This window comes from Melospiza melodia, unplaced genomic scaffold (assembly GCF_035770615.1).
Source record: "Melospiza melodia melodia isolate bMelMel2 unplaced genomic scaffold, bMelMel2.pri scaffold_28, whole genome shotgun sequence".
NCBI lineage: Eukaryota > Metazoa > Chordata > Aves > Passeriformes > Passerellidae > Melospiza > Melospiza melodia.
In genome coordinates, this window is record NW_026948600.1 from 7,605,691 (window position 1) to 7,631,964 (window position 26,274).

The 26,274-nt window shown below is 49.0% G+C and overlaps 1 pseudogene; it reads left to right on the forward strand.

The window, feature by feature from the left end:
• The window catches only part of LOC134433911 (zinc finger and SCAN domain-containing protein 2-like), a 289,196-nt pseudogene that overhangs the window by 175,742 nt on the left and 87,180 nt on the right, over nucleotides 1–26,274 (forward strand).

Genomic DNA, 26,274 nt, shown 5'->3' on the forward strand with positions numbered 1-26,274 from the left:
CTGGTCGTCCGGCAACGGCATGTTATCCCAAAGGGTTAAACGCACCCCCAGCTGAGCCACAATGTCCGGCCTTATCAGGCATTGCAAGGTAGGTGGTAATTGGACTAAGAAAAGAAAGCTGTTAGCTGTTTTCATTTTCATTCATGTGAACCTGGAGAGGAGGTGAATGGCAAGTCTGAAAACAATCCTTTTTGTCCTTGAGATTTTCACATCCACCTTTTCCTTGGGTTTCTCAGAAAAGTTCAAAATCAGTTTTACAGTCTGTAATCCTTTAGTCATTTGGCTGAAATGGCATCAGCTGGGCGATTCTCAGTCCTTTGTTGATTTGGAGTGGTGAGAAAATAGTATACACTTAAAGCACTTAAAGTATTTAACTTAGCAGACTTATTTGTAAATTAACAGAACTTAACTGGCTTCAAAATTCTATGGGCTAGCTGTGTTACATTCTTTGCAACATAAGAATAGGCAATTCTAATAATTAAATAGTATTTTCAGCTAGCAAGGTTTCTCTGATGTTCACAACAACACTTTGCACACAAGCCATAAAATAAACGCCTATCGTAAAAGCATAAATCTATCTAACATCACTTAAACTTAATAGCACTTATACTTAAAATACTTAAACTTAAAATATTTAAACTTAATAGATCTTAACATTACTTAAACTTAATAGATTTTTAAATCAACAGAACTTACATGTAAAATCTTTCAATTCTAACAAAACTTAACTATAACAAAACTTAACTGACTTTAAATTCTATACAACTTAAACCAAATATAATTTAAACTTAACAGAATCTAACTTAACTTAAACCTAATATACAATTTAAACTTAACAGACCTCAAACTTAACAGAAAATAAACTTAACAAACTTAACCTCAATAGTATTCAGCATTTAATAAATAATTTAACTTAAACTACTTAATAACAGATAACTTACTATAGACATAAAATATAGCATTCACTATAACTTATTTACAGGCCTGATCCTAAAATACTAAGCTAAAATAACTTTGTTTACGTGTTTGCTATAGCATTTCTATACCAAAAAGCAGACTCACAACATCTCACTCATACAATCAGTCCAACACATCTTAACATTTTTAAACTTTTCAAAATATTATTTTAGAGTCTGATGTTCCACTGACTGAACCATCTGGGCTTCTGATGTTAAAGTCTATGTTAATGCAGGTGATTTCAAGACAGCATAACCAAAGTCAAGGCAAATCGGCTGAAATTTGACCCATGCATACAGTACGCTGATTTCTGTTTCATAGTCTCTGCCAGGAAGAACAAAAGTGCCTTTAACTTTCCTTGTTTACCATCACTTGTTTCTTAATTTCAACAGGGATCTTTTCCTTTTGCTGACAAAAGTTACATCCATTAGGTGGTAGGTCCTAGACCGAGGCATCCATTAGGCTGTTAGGTCTTAAACTGAAGCTTTTGCCGGCTGTGGGGGGAGGGAGAAACGCTCCCACTGCAAAAAGCGCTCCAGTCCGCGGTGCGTGTGTCGGAGCGGGCGAAAACCAAAACCCCCCCCTACGCTGGGCTCTTTGTTTACTTGCCGGCAGGCTGACTCCGCTGCAGGCACTGCTGTACCCTCGACTCCCCCCGCGGCGGCTTCGCTCTCTCCCGGGACGGCGCGCCTCGGCTCCCACGGTGGTGGCTCTGCTCTCCCCGCCGCTGCCTCCGCTCCCGCCGCTACAGCGCAGCATTTCAGGCGGTCGCTCGCTGCGGCTGCTCCCCATGGCGGAGCACCCGTGCCGAGTTCGGAGTAGCACAGCCCCGCAAGCTCCACGAGCTGCGGCCGCTGTCTTGCACTCAGAGAGATAGTAAAACAGTGCACCATATATCACTCGCCATGGCTTGCTTAGCTTCTTGGCAGTTTTACCACTCTCTAAAGCAGCCTCTGACAATAAATCACTGAATTCACGCAATTCCGTTAACTCGTAAACTGTGTGGGGATTCACAAATATTCCCCGTTCCAGACCATAAGCCAAAAGACCTTGCAATTCCTTCCATAAGTCTATTCCCTTAATTTGCCTTTTTTGCAAAAACGTAATAAAAAGTTCATATGCGGCTTGCCTTTCCATACCTCTTTTAAGTGCGCACTTTCACTTAGCAGCGTTTTCCAGGCATTGGCCGCACGTATCAGCTGGACCCATCTGTATGGTTGCCAGGGCACGGCGCATATCGGCGGCTTTTTTCCTCCGCTTTGGTTCGCGCTTATTTGCCGCTCCCGCTGCTTCAGAGCCCGAACGAGTCCTCACTTCTCGTGGTGTTCGCAATCCCCGTGGTGGTCGCGATCGTCGTGGTGTCCGCTATCACGTCCGGGTGTCGCCATTTGTTGAAGTGAGGGGAGAACGACCAATCCTTTGATGCATCGAACTCAAGTTTATTGATCGATCAGCCAGTTTAAATAATAGTGTTAACGAACTTCATGCATATTCCAAAATCCAAGTTTATGATAGGCTAACTAGAGAAAACTCTAACCACACCTTTTGTTTTACTATACCGTTGATTGTTTACACAAAATAAAACCAGTGTTCCCACTGTGATATGAACGGTTCCCAAAACTTCCACATCTGTTCTCAGGATGCCATCTTTTCCCAGAGAGGGTGTTACACTTGTTATGGGAAGACTGCCTGAGAACCCTATTGTTTATACAAAGATGCCTAAGAGAGTCTAATTGTTTATAGAAGTCAGGCTGGGAACTGCTTCACAACTACCTGTTACTTTTCTCTCAATTGCATGGCTTCATGGCCTTTTTCTTTAAACCATGCTTGAACTAAACTCCTGACATATTGCGTGGCTCATCTATTGGGGTTGCAATTAAACACCTCCTGGTATTTTGAATCCAACCATAATGATTGGATTTCTTTTCACATTCCTCTCTAGTCATAGCCCGAATGGTCATACACAAATCCCTCCATACATCTACTGGTTTGGGAACTGACTGGCAGGACCATGAAACATTCTTGAATGTTTCAGGCATTGTGGTTACCGGTATTATTCCTCAGGGAATTGGTTCACCTGCAGCCTGTAGTAATGGCAGGCAAGCTGTTATTTTAGTCACATTCTGCATGATCCCAAAATCTCTGATTAATCCTACCACTAAATTTTCCTGCTCAGTACTTCGTTCTATTGTATCATTAACCTCCCGTCTACTCTTTCTACCGTGTCTCTGTAAGGATAACATCATTCTGTCATGCCTCCACCATGCATTTCCTATTCTAGGATTAGTGACACTCGACCACCCACAACCTTTGCCTTCCTTTCCCCTCAACTGGTCCCGTCCTCTATTCTGTCCCAGGTCAGTTCCCTATTTTGCTTCCACCATTTGACCCAAAGGTTCCTTTGATATTTTGATCTTACTAAGAAGGAACAATTTATTCTGAGAGGTGGCCCATCCCACATGTCCACTGCCATTGATACTGGATTAACCTTTATGTTTTCAGCACGATCCCCTGTCCATGGCAAAACCCTCATACTCACTCTTTTGTAATCAAAACTATCCCGTATTTTGACCAAACATGTATATTCCCCTGTATCGTTTGTGGTTACCTTGAAAAGATTCAGTACCGTGTTTCCTTGTTGTTTATCTTGATCCCAACCGACTCCTATCTTGCCTCGGCTTCTTTCAGCCCCCCATTGCCATATTGCAATAACTTCACTGGCCTCAACTTTCTGGCTGTCAAATATAACACAAGTTAATTGAACATCCATCCCTTCCATGACTGTAACCTTTGTTTCTTCAACCTGTATAAGAGTAGACCCTTGAACGGGTACTAGTCTCATGATTACTAGCAGTAATATAATTAAGAAGGCGGCTTTGCGCGGAAGATCATCCGGGTTGGAGACACTATCTGGGTTTCCCATTGGAATGGTGCCTTCTTTACTCTGGTGTAATGGATCCAAGCATCCATCCCCTGGACCTTCACCGCTGTGTAGGTCGTCATCATCACCTGGTGGGGTCCACTCCATGAATTCCCGTAGCGCATCCGTGATCCACTTCTTGACGTACACCTGGTCCTCTAGGCTGGATGTTGTGGACAGAATTCTCCAGCGTGAGCGGTCTATTCCACTGTAACGTATTTCTTAAAGAATTCAAGATCTTATTAAGTGACATAACATACTCTGCAATCGCCTGATCCCCACTCACATGTACCTCCCCTTTTAATACAGTTGCATGATATGGTTTGCCATATAATATCTCATATGGACTTACGCCTACCTTTTCCCTTGGTTTAATTCGAATCCTGAGTAAGGCCAAAGGCAAAGCTTGAGGCCAGTGCAGTTTAGCTTCCTGGCAAATCTTTTTGATTTGTCCTTTCAGGGTTTGATTCATCCTTTCCACCTGCCCACTAGACTGAGGTCTCCAGGGGGTATGCAAATTCCAGGTCATATCTAACATTCCTGCTAATTCCTGCACTACCCCGACTATAAAATGCGTACCCCTAACTGATAACAATCCTAAAGGTACTCCAAATCTTCGTATTATTTCTTTTAACAAGGTTTTTACCACCTCCTTAGCCTGTTTAGTTCTACATGGAAAAGCTTCCGGCCACTCTGAGAATGTACATACGTACACTAACAAGTATCTGTATCCCTGTGCTCTAGGCAATTCAGAAAAATCAACTTGCCAGTAATCTCCTGGTTGTGGCCCGACTTGCAACTTTCCCATTTGTATTTGTCTCCTAACTACTGGATTATTTTTCAAACATACCGGGCACATTGCATTAACTCTTTTTGCCATTGTTAACATCTGATTAGAGATTATCTCATTCTTCAAAAATTTTACCAATACTTCTGCCCCCCAATGACATTTATTATGTTCTGATTCCAAAATAAATTTCATTATGTGGGTAGGTACCACTATTTCTCCCATTGGTGTAACGTACCACCCAAGTTGATTCTTCTGTGCCCCTAGCAAGTTTATTAGTTTTCCATCTTCTATTGAATATTTGGGCTCCTGATTCAGGTATGGGGTAGCTGGATTTGTTCTTACCGGTACCAATGCCATTTGAGTCCATACTTCCCGTGCCACTTGCTGTGCTGTAACATCAGCAAATCGATTTCCTCTGTAAACGTCTCCTTCCGCAGGCTGGTGCCCTCTAACATGCATTACTGCAACTGCTTTGTGACTGTGTACCACAGCCAGTAGCTGTAGCACTTCTTCCCGGTGCTTGATGTTGGTTCCCTGTGAATTCAAAAGCCCCCTTTCCTTCCATAACACCCCATGTACATGAATCACACCAAAGGCATATTTAGAATCTGTCCAGATATTAACCCTTTTGTCCTTGCTCAAATACAGGGCTCTGGTGAGTCCAATCACCTCTGCCTTCTGGGCCGAAGTTCCAGGTAACAAAGCCTTTGCCTCTATGACCTGATCCAATGTTACCACTGCATACCCGGCATAGCGAGTCCCATTCTCGACAAAACTGGATCCATCAGTGTATAGTTCCCATTCAGGTTCTTCCAATGGTTCATCCTTTAGGTCGGGTCTGCTGGCATATACTTGTTCAATTACCTCTACGCAATCATGCACCAGTCCCCCAGCTTCCTGGTCACTGCGTAAAAACTCTGCTGGATTAACATGATTAGTAGTCCTTATTTCAATATCATCCTGTTCTCTCAGGATGGCCTGGTATTGCAACATTCAACTGGATGATAGCCAGTGACCCCCCTTTTGCTCCAAAACAGCCATGACCATATGGGGAACAAACACTTTCATTTTTGCCCCCAAAGTCAATTTCCGGGCCTCTTGAATAAGAATTATGGTTGCCGCCACGGCTCGTAAACACGAGGGCCACCCGGAACTTACCGAATCCAGTTGTTTAGAGAAGTATCCCACTGCCCTCTTCCAGGATCCCACCTTCTGCGTGAGGACCCCCAAGGCCAGTTTTTGCCTCTCATTCACGTACAACTGGAATTCCTTAGTCAGGTCAGGGAGTCCTAGGGCTGGGGCCTCTTTTAGTGCCTGCTTCAATTCCTGGAAGGCCTTCTTTTGCTGTGTCGTCCACTCCAACCGATGCTGCTTCAAGGCCTCATATAGTGGCTTGGCTAGGAGACCGAAATTCATGATCCACAGTCGACACCATCCCACCATTCCTAGAAAATATCTCAATTCCTGATGGTTACGAGGCAAAGGAATAGCACATATTGCCTCCATTCGGTTTACTCCCAAACGTCTCTGCCCTTGTGTGATCTCACAACCGAGGTAAATAACGTTATTTTTGACCAATTGAGTTTTTTCCTTAGAAACTCGATACCCTGCTTGGCCAAGCATGTTGAGTAATTTAATTGTTAATTCCACGCACATTTCCCTTTCCTTAGAACCCAGAAAGATGTCGTCCACGTACTGCAGGACTACATACAAGGATGGGGATATTGTTACCTGGGTTATCTTCCATTCCTCCAGCTCCTTGGCCAGTTGGTTTCCAAAAATATTAGGGGAGCATTTAAATCCCTGTGGGAGTCTCGTCCACCTAAGCTGCTTCTTTCTCCCAAAATCAGGACTCTCCCACTCGAAGGCAAAATATTTCCTACTCTCTACTGCCAGTGGGATGCAGAAGAAGGCATCTTTAAGGTCAGTCACTGAGAACCATTTAAACTCCTCCGATACAGATGTTAACAAGGTATAAGGATTAGCAACAACTGGATGTATGTCTTTCACTATTTCATTAACAGTCCTTAAGTCTTGTACCAAACGGTACTTACCATTAGGTTTCTTTACTGGAAAAATTGGAGTACTATATTCCGATTCACATTCCTGTAATATTCCTTGAACCAAATATTGTTTAATTAACGGGGCTACTCCCCTCCTTGCCTCAAGCTTCAAGGGGTATTGCTTTATCCTCACTGGTTGGGCCCCTTCCTTTAGTTCCACTTTTACTGGCTGCGCAGCTTTAGATTTTCCGGGGACCCCTGACTCCCATACCCAGGGTACTACAGCCTGCTCAATTTCTTCTGGAATAGGAGAGGCATCCACTTCCTTGATCACAAAAATGCCTGCTATTTGTTCCTCAGGTATTTCCAATTTCACCCTTCCCCCTTCAAATATTATTTTCACATTAAGTCGGGACAACAGGTCTCTGCCAAGAAGGGGTGTGGGGCAGTTTGGCATATACAAAAATTGGTGATCTAATTCCTTCCCCCCAAACCTAAGATTTAAAGGTTGTAAAAATGGTTGTTCCTCTAGCTTCCCTGTTGCCCCCACCACCTATACCATTGTGTCACTCAAAGGTCCCAATTGTTCTATTGAGTAGAGAATATGTAGCTCCATTGTCTACCAAAAATTCTTGAACCTTTCCATCTATTTCTAAAACTACCCTCAAATCCTTTTCTAGTCAGCTTTGATTCTGATAGTTTCCCAAAACTAGTGCTTGAGCGGCCTCTGCTGATCCTCCCGTAAATCCTCCCACAGGAGCATTCCCCATTGGACCTGTCCTTAATCCCATGTTTCCCATGCCCATACCTCCTCTAACTGGGCATTCATTTTTCCAGTGTCCCAATTGTTGGCAAAACGCACACTGGTTTGGATCCAACCTCCCCATGTTAGGTGCAAACCCAAATCCTCCCCGACCTCTTGGCAACCCCCTCTGTCCGCGATTAGCTCCTCCCCGACCTCGACCCCTAATGGGTCTTCCTCCTGCCCCTGTCTGTTGCATTACAGCCAGAATACTAGCTTGTTGTCTTTTTGCAGTTTCTTTTTCCCTGTTGTTGTATACCTTCCATGCTACCTCCAGCATTTTATCCAAACTTCGAGTATCATCCCCTTCCAGCTTTTGTAACTTTTTCCTAATATGCTCTTGTGATTGCCCCATAAACAACAATGCCAATTGAAGTTTTCCTGATTGATCCTCTACATCTAAATTAGTAAACTTCCGAGCCATGTCTTTTAATCGTTGTAAAAAGGCAGACGGAGACTCATTCTTGTCCTGCTTGACCAAATACAACTTAGACCAGTTCATAGTCTTAGGTATTCCTGTCCTAATTCCTTCCACCAACAATTCCTGATATCATTTTACAGCCCTTATTCCTCCTGTAGAGTTTGTGTCCCACCTAGGTTCCTCACTTGGTACCAATTCATCAACTGTCTCATTTAGTTGTCTCAACCGAATCTCCTCACGAGCCTTTTCTCTAGTGGCTCTAATAACCATTTCCTTTTCCATGGAATCCATTATAGTATCTAATAATACCTGTAAATCATTCCAGTGTGGATTCTGAGTCTTTATTACCATTTTAACCACCCTTGCCGCCCTTTCAGGATCCTCCCGATAACTCCCCGCTGATTGCTTCCATATTACCAAATCTCCGGGGGAGAAAGGCACCTTTATAAGTATCCTTTCTCCCTGTGATCCCACAGCTTCCCTTAATGGCGCAATTAACTGTGGCCCCTTCTGCCCCTTCTTTCCTTTGCGAGTCCGCCCTGCTAACGGAGTTCTTTTAACACTCTCATTCTTTTCACCCTCACCACCATCACTCTCACTAGATCCTGTTTTTATAGCTATATCCGCAGAGGGAGCAGGGGGCACATTAGGAGCAACCGGAACCCTCGGAGGTGCTATACAATAAGACAAATCTTCCTCGACTGAAGGATACAAATTACGCTCCTTTCTTTCTTTACATCCCACACACTCTCTTTCATCATTCACTTCTAAAACAAAAATACCGCATTCCTTTTGCCATTCCTCTTTCCGATATAAAACGAAAAACAAATCTAAATATGGTATTTCATCCCATTTCTCATTTCTCTTTAAAAATTGCATCAAAGATTCCATTATCCCCAATTCCAGTGTACCATTCACTGGCCATCCCGCTTCCCCAATCTCATATTCAGGCCACCAATGATTACAATAATCTATCATTTTGCTTTTATCCAATTCTTGATAATACCCCTCACTTTTCCACCGTTTCAATATACAACCTAATGGTGTATTTCCAGGTATTTTACCATTGGCTTGCACTAAGGTTTTAAAAGTTTTAAAAGACATCATATTACAACCTTTAATTCCACTATTAATCCCAATAAACTAATATACCTTAAACCAATATACCTTCTCGCCGTCCTTCCCTAAAACAAACAGGAGGCGAGTTCCGGTCCTGCGTCCTTAGACGTCTTATGGCCGGAGCCTAGGCTTTTTTACCAACCACCAAATCCAAATCCAATTATCACCTTTTTCCAATATAAAGCACCTTCGGGCTTACCTTAATGCAGTTTGTCCGACAGGCGCGGGGGGTCGGGCACGACTGATGACTCCCCGAGAAGTGCTCGGTGCCGGCTTGGAGTGGATCGGGACGCGAACCGCCTCAGCAGCCTTCGGAGTCCTGCCGCAGTCGTCAGAAAACTGTTGCCCGATTGATAAATGACACAAAACTCGGATAAGTTTTGTGGGTGCTTTATTAAGGGCCCGGGGAACTGGGGGACTCATGTCCCAAAATCCGAGCCCCCCAAATTCACGTATGGGTTCTTCCTTCTTATACATGAGATTCACAACAAAGTCTCCAAGAAACAGTTTCCCGTTCCCCTTGCCTAGCCTCCAAGAAACAGTCCTCCGTTCCCCTTGCCTGGTCACAGACCCCTTGTGATACATTCCTTGGTTCACAAACAAGATCATTAATCCTCTGCTTATCTTATTCTAAGAGCATTGTATGCTGCCTCCAGACAGGTTAGCATTCTTACTTTCCTGCACTAGTTTAATTATTTATTAAATCCCTAAGACTACCTGCTAGGTAACACACAAAACCCAACACACACTTTCAATGGCTACAAAACTACTTTTAACAAACCAGTTCACACACAACTCACTATAATTAAATATTTTGCTAAATTTCATTTCTTTTCCAACACCAGCAAGCCCAACAGTCGCCCTGTCCTTCCCACGCCCTTGCGGCCAGGGCCAGTGCTCCCAGAGTGACCTGGCCTTGGCTCGGCACACAGGTTTGCAGCACAGACCAATGAAGACTCTGCTCTCCCGCCTGGGCTTTGACAAGAAGCTGGTGGCTCTGGAGCACAAGCAGCTCTGGGACAGCCTGCTCTGTGCTGACACCCAGCACTATGCAGCGGGTCTGCTGGCCAGGTGAGATCTCCTAGTCCCCGCTGCCACCACCAGCATTTGTGCCCCCTGCCCGGAGTGGCCCACACAGTCCCTGGGGCTGTAAGCGAGAGGGCCTTGTCAGCGAGGGAGGGCCGAGCAGACTGCAACAGGCTAGGAGAGGAGGATGCCCAGCAGAAGCCACCTCCCAAGGGGCCCATGTACCCTTGCAGAGTGCTGGGGAAAGATCAGACCTCTGTGAGACCACACCTGGGAGAGGTCTGCCCGCCCGGCTCAGGGCCTTGGTGCCTTTTTCCCCTGGCAGGGAGATGCGCTGTGGCTTGACCCCCTTGTGTCCATTCATGGCCTCGCACCTGCTCAGCCTGCTCGTCAGGAGCAGCCCCGCTTGCATCTGCCTGCCCTGGCGTTCTTTGTGGAGGTGAGCCTGATGGCCAGTGCTGCCTGGCTGAGCTGCCTCCCAGCTCTCGGGCCTCTGGTACATGCAGCCGCCTGGGAGGCCGCCCACGCCTGCTGCAAATGCCGGCCCTGCAGCTACAATCCGTGCCCGGGCTGCGCAGGGCTCTGCTGCCTGTGCGGACCAGGGGTGGCAGGGGCACAGCCCGGAGAGCTTTCAGGAACACATGGGGGATCCGTGGCCAGCACCTTCCGGCCGAAGCCCTTGTCTCCTCCTCCCTCCTGGCCATGGCAAGAGCTGGCTGGGATGGCCCTGGCAGGAGGCTTTCCTTGGATTCCCTCAATTTGGCCTCTGACCATGGCTCTGTTCCACTCTTCCAGCTCCTCAAGCCCTGAAGGAAGATGAGAATCCATCATGCATGAGCAAACTGCTTTAGATGACCTTTGAAAGAAGATGTGCACGACTTTGTTCATCAGCTGGATGAGATGTACCAGCATCCATCGGCAATTTCCAGTGCCCATTGAAGATGGGAGCACCTGCAGAGCAGAAGTGACCAGCTGGAGCTCCACGCACGGCTCTGGCTGCTCACAGCTGAGCCTGTGCGAAGCTCCAGCAGCTCCTGCCATCTCTCTCCCTGTTGGCACCTCCCTCCCTGCAGCCCTCAGGCCCTGCCCATCCCCTTTTCTGCCTCCCAGCTCACCCCTTACCTTCGCTTTCCCTTAATAAATTGTTTGTGTTTTTCACTTGACCCGCGCCTCCGTGGAGCTGAAGCGGCGCAAAACCTGAGCCCGGGGACACGCAGGGCCCTGCTGCCCTTCTCCTGCCTGCTGTGTTCCGGGCACGGACAGAGAGGAACAAGGGCAGCTCAGGCTGCAAAGGTGCCTGTGCCGCTGCTCCAGGGGCCATTTCCAGCCAATCAGAGCGTTTGTCGCTGATGACTCATCAGTTGCCAGAGGCGGAATTTGGGGCGGGGGGAGGTGACCCCGGCGATGGGGATGGGGCGTGCGGGGGCAGCCGGGGCCGCACTGGTGGCACTGGGGGTGCTCGGAGCCCCCCCGGCCGCGGGGGGAGGGGAGGGCGCGGTGAGAAGGGGGCAGGGCCCCAAATTAACCCAAAGGGGGGGTCGGGACCCCCAAAGGGAGCAGGAGGCGCCTGGAACCCGCAAAACCAAGCACGGGGGAGGGGATTGGGGACTGGGGGAACGATGGGGAAGGGGCGGGAGCGGGAGAAAGAGAGGAATGAACTCCCAAACAGGATATGGCCAACTTGATGTGGCTGCCTTCAGACGTGGATGGCAGCCAAAGGCAGCCTATGGTAGCCAAAGCTTTTTCCCAGTCCGTGTGACCCCAGTCCGTGCAATCCCAGTCTGTGCAATCCCAGTCCATAAAATCTCAACCCAGTTCATCCCAGTCCTGATCTGTATGGTTCCATTCCATATGGTCCCAGCCCATTTTTGATCCCAGACCACTTGATCAGTTTGTGTGGTCCCAGTCCACTGGATCTCAGTCCATACAGTCCCAGTCCATACTTGATCCCACTCCAGCCTATCCCAGTCTGGAGGTTTCTGATCCACAGGATCCCAGTGCACGTGATCCTCGGCCACGTGATCCCAGTCCATTTGATCCCAGTCTGTGTGGTCCTGATCCATATGGTCCCACTCTGTGCCGTCCAAACACATAGGATCCCAGTCCATATTTGATCCCAGTCCATACTTAACCCCAGCCCAAACTTGATCCCAGTCTGTGGTCCTGCACACACTCCCAGGGTCTGGAATTCCAGTTCCAAGCCAGGAAAAAACGTTCCTGCCCTTGAACTTCCTTCCTGTCCTCTCAACAAATTATAATAAAATAAAAAAAAAATTATAATTAACTTGAAATACATTACAATAAAATTGAAATATAAAAATGAAATATAATTTCAACTCTTCCTTACAATACTCCAATAATGACTCAAGCCAAAACAACAGTAAACTATTAATATAACATTACCAAAGAAAAAAAAAACAAAATTACATACAAAGAAATACCTTTGTAAGTTTTAACTCAGTAACCAATATACTTTAGATAAAAAATATCTAAAAAACTATAATAGAATCTAACACACCTTAGTAAAAAAAATTCCTATTACAAATATACTAAACACAAAACCAAACACCACTATAATTTCTCACACATTTGAACCAAACAATTAAACTTTATCAACATCCTTAAGTACTCTAAAAAATTATTTTTTTTCTCAAAATTCTAATTTCGGGTGCGTGGTTTTATTTGGATATTGGTTTTTGAATTGTTTGGGTTAGATGATTTAAAAAATGAGATTTTTATAGGAATTGAAACAGCTGAGAAGGCAGCACTCTGCACACAGAAGTGACTGAAAATGAATGGGACCAAAATCAGTAACTCTGAAAGTTTTATTTGCTGTCAAATACATCCCACCCAGCCACCCCACACAATCCCCATCCCACTGCTCCAAATTGGGATCCCACTTCTACCAATCACCTCCCAACCCCAACTCACCCTGGTGGCTGTGGAATGGAGTGAGTCTGGCACAGGATTGAGTTTTTGTGAGGCGGGAACCAGCAATTTGAGGTGAGATTGAGCCCTGTTGGGTTAAAATGCAGTTGTTTTCATTGGGATTTGAGTGGTTTTGAGGTGACAGATTGATCCCTCTTGGCTTTTGGAGTGCAAAGACATGGAGAAGAGAAAAAAATTTAAGCCAAACCAAAAGGAGAAGCAGCCAGGTGTGTTCCCAAAACGGATCACAGGGAATGTGAGTGACCAGGACTGTGCCCAAAGTGCCTCCTCCAGTGGGGGATGGAGCTGGAGCAGCGCACGAAGCTCTTCTCGCACTCGGGGCACTCACAGGGCTTCCCTTACCGGTGCCTCCGTTTGTGTTGGGTCAAGTTAGAGCTGCTGGAGAAGCTCTTCCCACACTGGGGACACTCGTAGGGCCTCTCCCCAGTGCGGATCTTTTGGTGGCGGATCAGTTGGGAGCTATGGCTGAAGCTCTTCCCACATTCCTCACACTCGTGGGGCCTCTCCCCAGTGTGGGATTGTCGGTGCACAACAAGACAGGAGCTGTACCTTAAGCCCTGCCCGCAGTCAGGGCAGTGGAAGGGCCTCTCCTTTGTGTGCGTGTGCTGGTGATCGAGGAGATTGGAGCTGGTCTGAAACCTCTTCCTACATTGATCACACTCATAGGGCCGTTCCCCAGTGTGGGTCCTCTGGTGCCTGATCAGGTTGCAGTTCCTCCTGAAGCTCTTCCCACACTCCAAGGAGTGTGGGGCTTCTCCCCATCATGGAGCTGCTCGTGGAGCACCAGCTCCGAGCTCTGGCTCCATCTCCGGCCGCCTTCCCAGCCCAGGCTGGCTCTTTCCCCCTCAGATCCCTGCCAGCTGCGCTTGCAGCCCCTCCTCGTGCAGCCTCTCCAGGGCTTTTCCTTCCTGTTGGCTTCCTGAGCCGTGGAGCCGCTCAAAATGGCCTCTTCCACCAGGTTCTGCCGCGGGCATTTGTCCTCCCTGCTCTCCATGCTCAGCTCCTGCTCTGGGGGAGGAAGGACAAGGACAGGATGGAATTTGCCGCCGTGCCACAGGCAAGGGCAAGGAGATCCCCCCAGGGCTGAGCTGCAGCCGGGGCCATGCTGGGCTGGGAGAGGGAGCAGCACAGAGGGGAAAGAGGCACTGACTTCCTCCTCACCTGCATCAGTGTCCCGGGGCATCTCCTCTTCCTCGCAGCCTCCCAAGCACTGCAAATGGGAAATCCTGGTTTGAAGACTACAAGGTATAGGCACACTGAGTTTGAAGTTCCTTCTGCCCAAGTCCATCTCTAAAAGTCACTGGCCATCTGAGCTCCATAAAAACCTCCCAAACACCAAGATTCAGCCATGGAAAAGCCTCCCAGGAGTTCCCCATCCCTGGTCCCTCCCCTTTGGTGTTCGGGGGTTCCCCCCGTCCCAGCTGCTGGGGTCACGCTTGGATTCGGGGTCCTCCTGGTGCTCGGTGCCCGCCCTGCCCAGGCTGCTGGCAGTCCCAGCAATGCCAAAAGCTCCCCCCTCTTCGCTCTCCCCATTCCGGGATGCCGCGGCTGTTTGGGCTCCCGGGCTCCCTTCTCCCCTCGTTCTCTGCTCTGGGCTGCAGTGGCTCCAAGGAGTCCCCCCTGCCCCTCTCCAGGCTCTTGAGGCTCCCGCCCATGGCGGCGCTCCCCCCTCTCTGGGCTCCCCACTTTGGGCTCCTGGGGCACACAGGGCTCTGCTCCTCCACGCTGCCTCTGCCGGCAGCCGCCACCGCCACCCCCCGATGTCCCCCAAGGGGCCTTTTCCGCTCAGCCTTGGACTGCTTCATTCACCAAACATCCCCCCAAAAACCCAACTGGGAGCAACTGGGAGTGACTGCGAACGTGCTGGAGGGAACTGGGATACACTGGGAGATAATGGGAGTGACTGGAACAAAAGTGAAGGTGAAAGAGAACAACTGGAACCATGTGGAGAACAACTGGTTCATAGTGGCAGGGACTGGGAGCACACTGGGCTCACCTTTGGATCATACTGGGAGGGACTGGACTAATACTGGGAGGATCTGAGAGCGACTGGGAACACACCCTGCACATCATCCCCCATACTGGGCCTGACCGGGAGCAACTGGGAGCAAATGGCATCATACTGGGACTGACTGGGCTGATCTAGGAAGCAACTGGAACCATGCTGGAAACAGCTGGGACCATACTGGGAGAAACTGGAAGCAACTGGGAATATACTGGGACCACACTGGGAGGGCTGGCATGTGACAGGGATCAAACTGGAGCTTACTGGGATCCTATTGGGGTTGAAAGGGAGCAACTGGGATCACACTTTGGGCTACTGGGAGCAACTGAGAGAAACTGGGACAATGCTGCAAGCAAACTGGAGGAACTGGGAAGGACTGGATGCATGCTGGAGGCAACTGGGATACAATGGGCATGACTGGGGAATCATACTGGGATAACTGAACCCTTACTGGAGCCACTGGCAGTGCCTGGAAATGGCTACAGACATGCTGGGGGCAATTGGGATATACTGGGAGTGTCTGGAACAATACTGGAATGACTGGAACCACACTGGGAACAACTGGGACCATGCTGGGGAGAACTGGGACCACACTGGGAGCAACTGGGAGTGAGTGGGACCATACTGGGGGGACTGGGATCATATGGGGTATTGGAAAAAGGCTCCCAATATTACCAGTTAGATTGTGCCTGGGCCAGTCTGACCCTCGCTGCTGGGCCAAAGGCAGCAACTGCGGTGTATAACCCCAGAGATACCTTGGCTTGCTGGTGGTTGCAGCTGGGCACTGAACAAGTCCAGGCTTGTTAGGAACCCCGTTAGGAACCCTCAGGATGAATAGCTTCAGGCGATGGTGAAGAGAAAAAGGAGAGGATTCTGCTGGAGGGTTTAATGTCCAGAGGTTTATTCCATGGTTACAGAGGTCCGAACGTGAGCAACTGCTCCAACAGAACCTCGGCCGCATGGTCTGATCACCTTTTTAAGCTCAGGGACAGGGGGAGGGGAGGTACAGGTGAGCCAACAACCAGGTGAGAGGGGCAGGGTCTCAGGGGAAGATGACACCCAGAAAGGCCAATGACCTCTGGGCATAGGGGCATCCTTTGAACTTGACCAACCACACGACGCCTTGCTGGAATGTTAAGCCTGATTGACAGGACTCACTCAGCATGGGGGCAAGGGGGAAGGGAGAGAGACATAGCCACACCTGGGGGGATGACCTGGAAGGCCAAAATGGGACATTACAGCACACCACAACACTCATTTATGGAGCCAACTCCCCCAGTCATCAGGCAGTTTACTAATTCAGCTGCAGACCAAATAAAAGAACAGCCACCTGTGTTGATCAAAGACCCTGAATCTAAACAAATTTTTGGCACCTTCCCATTGATTACTTGGGGAAGAGAAGATGCCTTTGTCTCTATAGAAACACTGGCAAGATGGATCCCAGCAAAATACATAAAAACTCTTTCTGGGAACCGCGAGGCAAACACCAGAGCCACCATCGAAGAACAGAATGGAAGCCTAAGAGAGCCAGCAGCAGCCTGGGAAAGAACAAGGAGAAGGACAGAAGAAGATCTCCTAAGCAGCGCTGACCACACACACCAAGACCAAGATGGCTCAGACATCATTAACCAGGATATATGACTTAACATTTGTAAAAATTATATTTTAGCATTGGTATATGGTTCTTCTAATAAGCTTTGTTCACACCCTTGCCTTACAGTAGAGAAAGTTTAGTGGGACCACAACTTAAGTTCCACCTTCTAATCTCTTCATCTGTTTACTTTAAGGACACCCAAGCCTCCAGATACTAAATTACCAAAGTCAGAGGATGCTGCCATTGGTTGCTGCTGCAGCAAGAATCTGGATGCTCCTCACTGAGCCACATGCCTTCAGCTGGGTGCCACCACAGACAAGCCACAAATTCTTGTCCATGGCCATGCCTGTCAGGCATTTGAAAGCATGTGTTTTTTCAACCTGCTGTCACATAGGGAGTCAGAGTACCAGGGCATCCAGCTGCTAAAAGATCAAGGAAACAAGATCCAGATAGAAGGCAACAACGACTGCTTCCCTAGACTTTCCAAACACAGGGGTTTGCGAGGCTGGCTTTCATCTTTAGTTAAGACTGTAGTGTGGGCTTTGTTTTTGTATTCATTGTGTTGGTTGTTTTGTCCTTTTTTTGCTAAATGCCTGCAAAACTCGATAGCAGAAGCCTTTCTTATAGATAACAAAAAGGGGGAGACGTGAGGGCCCAGGGGCCAACCACTGGAACTGTAATACCTCAGGGCAAAGTGACCAAGGTAAAGGAGAGACACCGCTCTGAATGCAATGGCGTCACCCATGGGCATTTGCAGGCTCATGGTGTTTTATTGGTATCACCCGGTTCAACTGCTGTATTTTCCTTATATGTATTTCCCCTAGGATGTCCTCGCCTCTCCTGTACCGTTTCAGTCCTGGCTCTTTCCACTGCTCCCCAGCTTTTCCCCCCAATTTTCCCTCTGAGTGCCAAGCCCCATTTTGTCTCTGTTCTGGACCCTCTTCAGGGCAATCCACTGATGTGTTTGCAGTTCCACACAAAGATCCCTCACTCGCCTCGTTCACCAGCAGTTTAAGCAAGCGTGCTCCCAGCTCTGTGTGTGCAGGTCACACACAGAGGTTGCTGTGGGCAGGCTGCAAAGCAGGGACTGAGTGCAACAGAGAACCTGGCTTCTAATAAAAGGCACGAATACCGCAACCCACCAAAGAAAAGACATGCATGTCTCTACTTTTTCCTTATCCTCTCAGTCCTCATGCCACTTTCCCCATTTTTTCTGACTGGGAATTTGGCTTCTCTCTCTCCTGTCTGCAGGTCCAGCCACACGTATGACCCTGCAGGAACAGCCTGACCCACAGAGAAGTGGAGGAGCACATTTTGTCAGGAAATTTAGAGACAGGACAAGGAAAAATGGGATCAAACTTCCGCAAGAGGCAGAAGGGATTAGATAATGGGAAGAAGTTCTTTACTCTCAGGGTGCTTGTCCCAGACACAGGGACCAGTGCACAGAGGCTGTGGATGCCCCATCCCCAGCAACATCCAAGGCCAGGTGGGACAGGGGCCGCAGCAACCTGCTCTGCTGGGAGCTTGCTCAGCTTGGAACCACATCATCTTCAGGGTCCCTTCCATGCCAAACCATTCCAGGATTTGATCATTCTGACATCCCCACCTCCCACTGCGCAGCGGCCCTGAAACTTCAGTGACATCACAGCTCACAGACGGTTCCAGGTGGAACATCCAGGACCTGGAAACAAGCACAGCAGACACTTCAGCAGCTGCCAAGGGTCAGTTGCCACTCGCTCTGCACTCTGACACTCAGCACAGAGCTGCTGCTGCTGCCTGGGCTTTCCTGCCGCCTGATCTGGAGTGCCGATCCCAGCACAATGTGCTCTGCTGTGCCCGTGGAGGTACAGTGCCATGCCAGCAGGGGGCACCCGGCTTGGGCAGGCTGCAGCCATGTGGGAATGGATGGTGTGGGACAGGAAGCCCACTGGGAGATTGTGCTGCCCCTTGCAGATTGACAGAGACACTGTGGAGGAGATGGATGTGGACCAGGGGCTGGATGAGGTAGAAATGATGGAGGTGGACTCCTCCTCTGCTTCCATGTCCTCCACTGTGGAGGACATGGAATTAGACGAGGAGGACAACATCGAAGAGATGGAGGTGGATGAGGAGGATGACAACGAGGACATGGAAGTGGACGAGGAGAATGAGGAGGAGCCCATGGTCCTTGGCGGAAGATGGAGCCCCACAGGTAAGACAGGCAGATGCTTCCCACGCCCTGCCAACACACACACACTGGGTCCCCTGACACCAGGCTGGGGCTGGGCTGGATGGCCCTGCTCAGGGACACGGTGCCCGCAGGGGGCCTGGATTGTGCTGCCACAAGCACCAGCCCCGGCCTGCCCTGTGCTTGCCTGGGGCCACGCCAGCCCTGCCGGCCCCGGCCCAGCCCCTGGGGCCCAGCTGCCAGCCCTGCTGGGCCCAGTGCTGGCGGCTAAGTCCAGCTCTGCTGCTTCCTTTCTTCCAGGACTCATGCACATGATGGCACTGCTCCGATGCCTTTGTAAATACGTTTGAGAATTCAGAAGTTGCTTGTAAATATATTGACTGCGTTGGAAGTTCTTTGTAAATATGTTTCGAAGATTGTTAGCCCATCAGATCCCATGTAAATATGTTCTGTACATTATTCCTGTTGTTGTAATAATGATTGTCACAACGAAACTTCTTCTGTAAATCTGAGATTTGCCGATTTTCGGCAAATAAATCCTGTTTCTTTTTAAAGCCTGACTTCTCTGGGCCATTCCTTTGGGCGCAGGCAGCTTTTGTCCACTTGTGGTTTACATTTGTTCCACGTTCCCAGGGCTGGAGGTCCCTGGGGGTGTTGGCACGGCCACCCTGAGGCTGGGGGTCCCTGTGCACAGGGGCTCCCACTGACACAACTCCTGGCACTGGGCACTGCTGCTCTTCGTGGCCTGGGGCACAGCGCTGTCCCCAAGAGCTCAGCTCTCACCAGCTCCTGCACAGGGGGCTCTCACAGCACTGGTGCCTGCAGCCATGCCACCAAAGCAGGCAGCAAACCTTCAGCCACCCTTCCTGCTGCAGCCACAGGCACTCCTGGGCCCAGAGCCGCCGGCAGGCCACAGCCCTGCAAAATCCACCTGCACGCTCTCAAGGCCACCACAGCCTTGGTAACTGGGCCACCTGCATCTGGGCTGCTGCAGGGGCTGATCTTTAAGCCTTGGTGCCTCCAAAGGCCCTGGGCTCTGCTTCCCAGCCTGCTCTGCACTGCCCTGAGCCCGCATTGTTCCAGAGACAAAAGCCAAGCCAGGGCATCCTCACCCTGCCTGCATTCCTGCTGCTGCCAGCGGCCACGGGCCCCTGGGCCCCACTCGGGTGACAGCTGCAGGGACAGGGCAGCCTGTGCTGGGCAGGGGGCACGGGGCTTTGGGCCCTGGGGCTGCTGCTGCTGCTGCTGCTGCTGGGGGCCATGGGCCCAACAGGGCCCCCGAGCTCAGCCCCTGCCCGGGCAGCTGCCCCCAAAGCCCCACACTCCCCGAGCATCCCCATCACACCTGCCAGGGGGAAATTCCACGGGCTTCAGGAAAGAAATTCCCCATAGTGACTAAACCAAAGGGTCCAAGGGGAAAGTCAGCACCCGCTGGTGTTTACAGCACCTTGACAATGGTGGCTGCAGGGCAGGTGAGATCTCCAGCGCCTCTGGCAGCGCCTGCTCTGTACGTGAGCCTGTGGGGCTGCTCACAGTGGGACACAGCACTGGGCTCAGGCCAGCCCTCTTCCCCTCACAGCTGATCCCAAGGAGCAGGCTCACAAAGCAGTTTCAGACCACTTCCTGCAGATATTTCAAAGCACTAAATGGCATTCAAAAACCCAAACTGACGATTTATTTTTGGTGTTGTGGCATGAGAAGCCATGAAGGTGCCTCTGAATGTGCACTCAGGGCAGTTCCATTGCCATCCCAAAGGGATCACAAAGGACAGGCCTCAGCTTTCAGCACTGTTGAGCTCCTCACCCAGCAATGAAGTCTGAGGGAGAGGCAATGTTTTGCAGGCCGGGGGGCCTACCACTGGAATAGTAATACCTGATGACAATGATATGGAATTAAAGCAAGGTGAATAACCCCTCTGAATACAATGATCTTGCTCATTGTCTTTTGTGGGATCATGCAGATTCAGCACATTTTCTTGGTATCATGAACTTTCTCCTTTCCTTATATATACTCCTCTAGGATGTTCTCCCCTCTCTTAACACCTGTTAGTCCTGAATTACTGCATACAAGGTCCTTTTTTCCCTCATGGAAATCCTTGTGTGTCCACCCCCCCTTTGTCTCCCTCCCTGGACCCTCTCCAGCGCAATCCACAGTATTTGCAGTTCCACACATAGATCCCTCTCTTGCCTCATCCATCATGCATTCCAGCAAGTCTGCTCCTACCTCTGGGAGTGCAGGTCTCTCATAGTGTCTGGCTGTGGGCACGTCTCAAGGGCTGCCCAAACAGGGACCTTCTTTGAGAATTCCTGAGAGCCACTCCAGTGACAATGCGGCTCTTCCACCGTCACGGGACAGAAGACGCCTCGGCTCAGCTAGCACCCTGGATTGGGACCTGAGTTTTATATGGGCTTGCTTAAGGCAGCGTTGGCACCATGCAGCAGCAACAGGGCCGGCTCAGCTGGTGAAGCCCAGGGACATTTTGAAACACCTGCATCCAGAGCAACCAGAGCAGTGAGCTGGGGGACAGTGGCCTGCAGTGCAGGATCCTTGGGTGATATTTTAGTCCTGTGGGTGGGCCACCCTTTACATCAGGGGCAGCTCTGGGTAACAAATTATCCAAACCTTAGAGGGATATATAACTTCCAGTTAGGTAGTCTCTCCTTTCAGAGTGGAAGACTTTTACTAAGGGAAGTTGAAAGTCATTTGTTCATTGGCTTTTTAAGGAGCTCCCAGACATGTCTGTTGATTCAGTTTGTCATGTAGCATTTTGAGACTGAGTTAGGGAAAGACTCTATCTTTTGCAAACTCAGAGAGTGATAAGAGTCGCAAAATTTTACCCAATTTTTCATATGATTTATGGAGTTTTCTCAAGGGTTCAAAGTTCTAATATTCAACCCAGAGTTGGAGTTCTGCCCCCAGCATTCCTGAACCCACAGACACCATTAGGATGAGAGACAGGAACTGCTGTAAAGCACAGACAAGCCACCTGCTGTCTGCCATCTCCCCTCCTTCTCTACCCGCCAGCCACGTCTGTAGTGATCACACAGGCCTGGATGCGACCCTCACCCATTCTCCAGTACCTCTCCTCACTGGATCCCCCTCAGATAGCTCACAAAATGGAGTCCCTCCTCTGGAGGGGGTCATCAATGTAAAACTCCCTCCCACCCCCAGCTCTCTCATCAGGTCCTCCCCCTATTTTGGTCCCAGCTCTGGGTCAGGTACCACCCCTGCATTGGGATCCAGCGCTTCCTTGCCTACTCCCGCTGTCCTACCCCCTCCAACTCAGCCCCTTGTGGATCCCACACTGTCGGAGCCGGAAGTGTGAGGGGCGGTAACCGGAAGGCCGCCATCTTGGCTACCAAAGGCCCACAACACCGGGCCTGGCCAGTCACCCCAAGGCCCCGCTCCTCTGCCAAAGAACAAGTTCCCTCTTCTGGAGAGGAGAGGGAAGGTTCATCCCACCTTCAGCATGAGCCTGAGGATTCTTGGATAAGGATGCGGAAGCTGGCGGCAGAAGAGGGGGATTGGGAATTGGTAGCTAAAATACAAGCAGCACCGGTGCAGTACCAGAAGGGGGCTAACCCTCGATGGGAAACTTTCACACACGGAAGATGAAAGATCTTTATAAAGCAGCCAAACACCATGGTCGGGGGTCACCATATTTTAATAATTTTTTAAATGCCACCTTCACTACACATGTTATGGTACCTCACGATCTGCTCCATTTTATGCACATCCGACTTTCTCCCACTGAAATTATTCTGTGGGAAAGAATGGGGGAAAAACTAATATAACAGCTATTAAAAGACTATGCTAGAGGAGACAGGCAGGCACACCTAACACTAGTCCATCTAGGGAGGAAGATTTCAATAAATCTCATTCAATAGACCTTCCCTGAGCTCGGTTAGAAGAGATAAAAGTGCTGCAAAGACAGGTCTCATGCAGACACCCAATGGAGAAACACCTACTCTAGATTTCACAGACATTCTCCAGGGACCTGTGGAATGCCTTCTAAAATTTATTGTCCACTTTAAACAAGCAATAGAGAAGCAAGGTGAACATCCAAAAGCCAGGAAGGTACTGCCTCCTAAACTTGCTGAAACAAATGCTAACAACACCTGTAAAGACATTTTTCCTTCGCTACCCCTTAACCCAAAGCCTACCATTGCACAAATGTTGAGGCATGCACACTTAGGACATCCCTACACTGTCACACCAGCCAAGCTAAGGCTACCAGTCAGGGTGTAGTAGAGGTGCTAGTAGCCTCCCAAGTTATTCCCTGACATACGCATGAAAAAGGACCTGGCTTTAAGTGTAGGGAGATGGGGCATTTTCAACACCATTGTAAAAATACAGACTATTACCGGGGACCTTCTATGTGTCACAGCCACTGTCCTCACTGCCCCCCTCGTCCACACGCTTTCCAACACCAACAAAACCGGTGGCCTGCGGGAAACCCCACACAGACACAGAAAGGCCCCGCACAATGACACCAAACGCGAGGCCGTTCCGCCCTACTCTCCCCAACACCATGGAGAACCAGCACAGCGACCTTCTCAGATCCAGCGGGACAGCTCGATTGCTGCAGAAAACTCGACAGAAGACAGCTCTGCCCTGAAACCTAAAGGCAGCTAGTAGGGGCCTTTTCTATTCCAATCCACGATATTTATGTTCACCATATTCCTACAGCAAATACGGGCCTGAAGAAAAGGCCAGAGACATTTTGATTTTAACCAACACCAGGGAAGGGATGGAGACACTCACTCTACTACCTGAGGTACTCGCCTTGACGTCTTTGCAGGAGATAACTGTCCAGGCTCTATGCTTAGACTCTCCCCTTTTCATTGCAAAAGGAACAGTTATAGCCAGTGCCTACCTCCTACTGGACATGATCACCACACCAGCTGATCCAATGGTGATGTGGGCACAGACAACAGGTAGAAATAGACCCGTTCTAAAGTGTGCTTTGTCATGTAAAGCGAGAAAGAGATGTCATTCAGGACTATTAGATACAGGAGCTGACATCACCACAATTTCCCTCTCTGACTGGTTAAAAGAATGGCCCCTGGTTCCAGCTGCTGAGGTAATTATTAGCTACCAGGGGAGCCAGTACCAGCTTCTGGAGTCAAGGTACAATCCACATGGAAGGTCCTGAGTGCACAGTTTCTACGGTAGGATCATTCATCACTCAGGCACCAATAAAAATTTGAGGAAAAGACCTCTTGTCCCAATGGGGGACAGGGCCAGAGATCCTATCAATACCTCAGGATTTCTACAGGGGGCCACTGAGCAGCGTGCCAGCCTTCAGTCAACCTGGAAGACCAACGACCCCATATGGGTGGATCAGTGGCCCCTCCCAGGCAGAAAGTTAAAGGCCCCGCAGTCCCACGTGCAGGAGCAGCTGTCTGTGGGCCACATTGTACCATCTACCTGCCCCTGCAATGTGCCAGTCATTATCATACAAAAGCCTGGCAAAGACAAGAGGCGGCTGCTGCAGGACCTCAGGAAATCAACGAGGTCATGGAGGACATGGGCGCCCTCCAGTCCAGCCTGCCCTCAGCCTCCATGATACCCCGAGACTGGTAGATACGTGTTATACTTCTAAATGACTGCTTTTCTGACTTCTCCTTGCACCCCAATGAAAGCCCCTTGTTTGCTTTTTCCGTGCCCAAATCAACAAGCACCTTAACAGAGGTACCAGTGGACTGTATTGCCTCAAGGGAATGAAGAAGTACCCACCTACTTGTCAATGCCTTGCAGCCCAAATTCTTTCGCAAAGCCAGAAAAGATGTCCTAATGCTATCATTTCTCATTACATGGACCATATATTAGTTTGTGCAGAAGCTCAAATCATTTTGGACTTTGCAGTACAGGATGTCATAACTGTGGTACAGCAGAAAGGTTTTGAGATTGCAACAGATAAAGTCCAAAAGACAGCCCCCTGGAAGTATCTCGGCCTAAAAAGCACAGAGAGAACCATCACAGGCTAAACACTGCACATCAAGGACAACCCAAAGACTCTGCATGAATTCCACCAGCTCTGTGGAAGCATCAGTTGGGTACGCTCACTGCTGGGAATCACCACAGAAGATCTCATGCCACTGTTCCTGCTCCTTAAAGGCAGTGAAGGACTCGATTCCCGTGATCACTGACATTGGAGGCAAAAGCAGCTGTACAAAAGGCATCCTGAGTGATTCAAACTAAACAGGTACACAGACACCACCTTGATTTTCCTTTCTCCCTGGCAATGCTTGGTGTAAGTCCAAAATTCCATACATTATTGTTTCAGGGGGACTCAACTATCTCAGATCCCCAAAAACAAATTGAATGTGTCTTCAGAGCACACCAACCTACTCAAATGATAACAACCCAACAGAAAGTTATTACACAACTAATCAGGAAAGTTAGAAAACATCGGTGCTCCCTTCCAGGAAGAGACCTTGTGAATATATACTTAGTTCTCACTCCAGAGCACCTCAATTGCCTACTTCAAACATCTGAACCACTGCAATACGCCTTAGACAGTCTTTAAACAGGCAAAGATCAGCCACCAATTCTACCATCAAACCATTTCTGTGCTGCACAGGATGTTCAAAATTACCTGAGACCTGGCAAGATCCATTGTAGCCACCTGCCCAAATTGCCAGGAACATGGCCTTGCTTCTCTCAGAGCTGCAGTCAATCCAAGAGGACTAGAGAGTCTCCACATCTGGCAATCAGACATCACACACTAAGCCCCTTTGGGCAGATTAAAATACATCCATGTCTCAATCAAAACCTTTTCCAGTGGGATTTTTGCCTCTGCCCATGCTGGTGAAAAAGCAGAAGATGCTATAAAACATTACTTTTTCATTTTTTCCACCTTAGCAGTTCCACAGGAAATTAAAACTGATAGTGCTCCTGCATATACCTCACACTGATTCCAACAAGTTTCTGACTACTGGGGTATAAAACATGTCACAGGCATGCCACACTGCACCACAGGACAGTCCATAGTCGAGAGGGCCCACTGATCCATCAAAAGGACCCTTGATCAACTGAGAGGGGGAGTCCAGATATTATCTTCCATTGAGAGACTGGCCAAGGCCTTCTATATATTCAACTTTATGTATTCAACCAACTCATTCATGGAGATAACTCCCCCAGTCATCAGGCATTTTACTAATTCAATTGCAGCCCAATTAAAAGAAAAGCCACCTGTGTTGAGCAAAGACCCTGAATCTAAACAATTTATGGGCCCTTTCCCATTAAATACTAGGGGAAGAGAAGATGCCCTTGTCTTTACAGCAACACTCCTAGGATTGATCCCAGCAAAATACATAAAAACTCTTTCTGGGAACCGCGAGGCAAACACCAGAGCCACCACCAGAAGAACAGAATGGAAGCCTAAGAGGGACAGCAGCAGCCTGGAAAAGAAAAAGGAGAAGGACAGAAGAAGATCTCCTAAGCAGCGTTGACCACACATACCAAGACCAAGATAGCTCAGACACCACTAACCAGGATATATGAATTAACATTTGT